A 4,595-nucleotide genomic window follows, 5' to 3' on the forward strand; every position below is an offset into this window, starting at 1 on the left:
TAAAACCACAAAAATTCTAATTGTTAAAGCCTTTATTAAATAAATAAAAATATATCTTGTAAATGATAAATCTTAATAATTAGTCTTAAGATAATTATTAAACCTGGAAATAATACGTGTAATATGCCAATTTAAACCACGTAAACGAATTTTAAAAGGTAATTCATTAAAAAATATTACTGTTACTAATGTGTCTTATAAAGAGAAAGAATGCAGTGAGCATTCTTCGAAGGACATCCAGCATATCTATTTTTAGAAAAAGAGATAAGCCATCTTCGCATCCGTTGCGTTAGAATCTGCAATCCAAATGCTAAATTTTTCTTTACTAATTATTACTAATTATTAATTTACTAAATATTAATTAATTACTAATTATTAATTTTAACTATATACGCACCATTGTAAAAATCATTGTAATAATAATGGTTTAATACATCAGAATTTACCAAAATATCACTTAAAATTTAAACAATTGTTATAAATCGAACTCAAATTTTCTAATAACATAAATACGATATTATAAAAAATTCTGATTGTTAAAAATCATTATTAAAAATTATTCTAAAATTATTTAATAAATCTAAGACGCAAGACTTGCAATCCCTACCACAAAACTCTCACCCACCACATCGCAAACTCATAGCAGGAAGGGATAGCTCCAGCAGCCGACCCACCAATCACCAAAAAGGCCCACCTCTTCTCCCTACCATTAAACATCGAACCAGAGGAAGGTATATAAGGCCGCCGCCGCCGCCGCCGGTGTGTGTCTCTGCGCCATTAACTCGCCTGTGTCTCAGCTCTCTCTACGCCCATCAGATCTCCAGCTCTCGAAGAGGAAAACCTAGAAGCCTACCGGACACCTTAACTTATTCGAAAATAACTTAGTCGCGATTTTGATTTTTTCTTTCGGGACTTAGTCTCAATCTCTATGAAGAGAGCTGTATCAACATTAACACTTTAATAAAGTGCTACCATCCAGCAACCTCTGAGTCTTTGGCCATTCTCTGCGCTGCCTTGCCACTTCTTCAGGTTCTCACCGAGGTCGAGCAATCCAGGGAAGGAGCAGCGGTGCCTTTATTCTTCCATTGATCCCGTCATCCGGTAAGGAAATAATAAAATAATAATCATTCTTAATCAACCTTGATAATAACTTCGTATATTAGGTTGATTTATTCTAGATATATTGACTATTTTCCCAGAATTTTACCTGTCCGTATACAGACTTTAAATTTTTCTTTCGAGTTGAATTATTTAAATTTCAACCGATCCTCTGAGAACGCTCGAAGCGTATCCTAGAGTGTAGCGTCGTTCGAGTTAGTCACTCGATGTGCATTGAGTAACAAATTCTACTCCTCTGCCGCTTTCACGGAGAGCTTCTCTGAAAGAATTTCTCCGTGGATCCTGTGCCGCTGTGACGTGACGTCTTGCACATCGATACTAGACTCAGAATCTAAGACTCGCTCCTAGAGGATCTGTCGAAATAATAGAATTTATGCACTGGCTTACAAGTTAACTATCGAAACATTTTATGAATTTTATACTTATCTGAAGTAAGCCAGCCGCTCTCACCCGCATCCTCGTCTGTATCCTTGAATCTCCAGACCTCTCGGTGCAGCCGCATGCTCCTGGAAATTCAGTATATGCTAGATAAATTATCATTCGTTGTACGACAATTTTCCCGAATCCTACCTTCCCGTATACAGACTTTAAATCCTTCTTTGAGTTGAATAATTTAAATTTCAACCGATCCTCTGAGAACGCTCAAAGCGTATCCTAGAGTGTAGCGTCGTTCGAGTTAGTCACTCGATGTGCATTGAGTAGCAAATTCTACTCCTCTGCCGCTTTCACGGAGAGCTTCTCTGAAAGAATTTCTCCGTGGATCCTGTGCCGCTGTGACGTGACGTCTTGCACATCGATACTAGACTCAGAATCTAAGACTCGCTCCTAGAGGATCTGTCGAAATAATAGAATTAATGCACTGGCTTACAAGTTAACTATCAAAAACATTTTATGAATTTTATACTTATCTGAAGTAAGCCAGCCGCTCTTACCCGTATCCTCGTCTGTACCCCCTGAATCTCCGGACCTCTCGGTGCAACCGCATGCCCCTGAAAAATTCAAAATACATTAAATAAATCATTAATTGCTGTACCCCAATGAACTGTATATAGCCGAACGTTTCAACCATGATATGAGAACGAGTGAGATATACTATCATAATCTACATTCGTTTATCTCATAATAATCCGTTAAGCCGTATTATTCGTCTTAACTCTATGAACCACCTTGCTGTGACTACATTTACCTTATAAAACCATTCATCTTAACAGGTACCTTTCTACGCATCATCGTAAGTAAACCCCTTTTGTGTTAAATCAATCGCATCAAACATACTAAATAGTCGTATTCCCTCGGTAGATGGTTAACCCCCGCCGAACTTCTTCCGTTGGACGCGAAATTTCCCCTCCGTGCCGCGGGTATACGCCGCAGGCGTGCCTCCCGGTCGGTACTTAGGCTCCCTACAGCTCGTCAGTTGTTTGCCGACGAGAACGACTTAACAAGCAGAGTAACAAGGTACTCTCCAGTGCGTAGTTTCGCGCCCTCCCGCGCATACCCTTATCGTCCTCCCCGAAACCCTCCAGCGGTTCTTCAAGAGGAACAACAGCCCAGAGCCAGGCCGCCATCGCCCAATTACTCCCCCATCCAGGATTCATCTAATCCCAGCTACTCGCCGGTCAGGACACCGGAAGATCTTCCTTCCATACCGGAAGAACGAAGACCCATAGAACAAAGCACAGAAACTGAGGCTGGTCCATCCAACCCAGGTCAAGTTCTGGATCCCCCTGAACCAAATTTCTACCCGGAACCAGAGGACCTAGTCTTACCAAGCAGTATCCAACCCCTCGCAGGACTAACAGACGAAGATTTTATCGAGATCTACGAATACTTGCAGCGAGATAATTTCTTCAACAACCGCGAATAATAACCATATCTAGATATCGCCTTAGAAATGCTATAGAGAAGAACATTAACTACATACACACATCTATACGTATAACGATATACACTATCTACAACTGTCAAATAATAACAATAATAACAATAATAAAGAATTTGTAAAGCTCTAAGGAAGTAAACTAATAAAAGAAAACAGATCAAAAAGGATAAATTGGGTCAGGTTCAACGCACCTAATCTATTTCCCATCGTCAATCCCTCTCCTGAAAGAAGCGCAAAAGATTCTTAGTCTCTCGGCGTCCTAGGGTATAGCCGGCTTGGCAGGTTGCCCTGAAAAAGAAATAGAGAGAAGTTACAATTGCGTAACAAATAAATACGTGAGAAGTTACGATCGAGACGTAACAACGAAATCTCAAAACGTAACAAGAGACAGCAATAACGGTCGAGCCGCCTACGCCGCCTTCTCCTACCATCGCCAACGCCTGGAAAGGAGTAGGGATCCGAGAGTACCTTAGGAGCGAGAGCCTCAGTCTCCGCGCAGTTGATCGAAAAATCTGAAAGGAGAAACACCTAGAAGACTTACCAGCAGTACCGCTATAATAAAACTTTGTCACGTTGAGACTTACGACACCGAGAGTGTATAACCAACCAGTCTATTAATAAAGTATTATTAAATAATACTCCGGGTCTTCTGCCGATTCTCTCATCAACCCTGACACCTCCCTAGGAGACTTGCTGAGTGCCTTCGATCTTGGGAAGGAACATCGTCATTACGAGTTGAAGAATCCATCCTCTGGTAAGTACCATTACAAATCATAAATTAATTAACTAACTATATTTCAACTACGCATGTTAACTCAACCTATATACTTACTACTTTACTATTTTTCCTTGAACCTTGACCTTTCATACAGACATTTAGTTTCTTTTCAAGTTGAATATTATTTTAATTTCAACCGGTCCTCAGTATTCAATACTTAGAGCGTAGCGCCGTTCTGGTCAGTCACTTGATGTGCATTGGGTAGCATACTACTCCTCTGCCGCTTTCATAAAGGGATTCTCTTGAAGAATTTCTTTATGGATTCTGAGCCGCTGTGACGGGACGTCTTGCACATCGATACTTGACCTCGAATGAAAGACTGGCTCTTAGAGGATCTGTCGAAACGATAGATTTTATGCACTGACTTATCACTTTGAAAATACGAATAATTTATACTCACAGAATATAAGTCAGCCGCTTTGATTTATGTCATTGATTGACATTGTCTGTATTCTCATATCCTTTCCCTTTGACAATCTTAGATTCAACCTAGAATTTTGAAATACGAATTAATAAATTAAAGTCGCTATTACTACACAGTGAACCATAGCAATATTACATCATGCTGCTCTGATCCAAGCATGAACATTAAATCTGTCAACCACTTCCTCTCTACGCATTCTCTATAAAAAATATTTTAACAAGGTAACATACTAACACGTTTGTTTCAATTATCCCCTTCACAGGACCCCTCATCTTATATATACATAAACATACGATTTATATAAAGGAATAAACTAATCATCGTAAGTAGATTCTTTCCTTTCATAAATCATAAATTCACGTAAAAGAGTTTATTAACAATCAATGAAATTAATT

This window comes from Camponotus floridanus, unplaced genomic scaffold, assembly GCF_003227725.1.
Source record: "Camponotus floridanus strain SB8 unplaced genomic scaffold, Cflo_v7.5 scaffold370, whole genome shotgun sequence".
NCBI lineage: Eukaryota > Metazoa > Arthropoda > Insecta > Hymenoptera > Formicidae > Camponotus > Camponotus floridanus.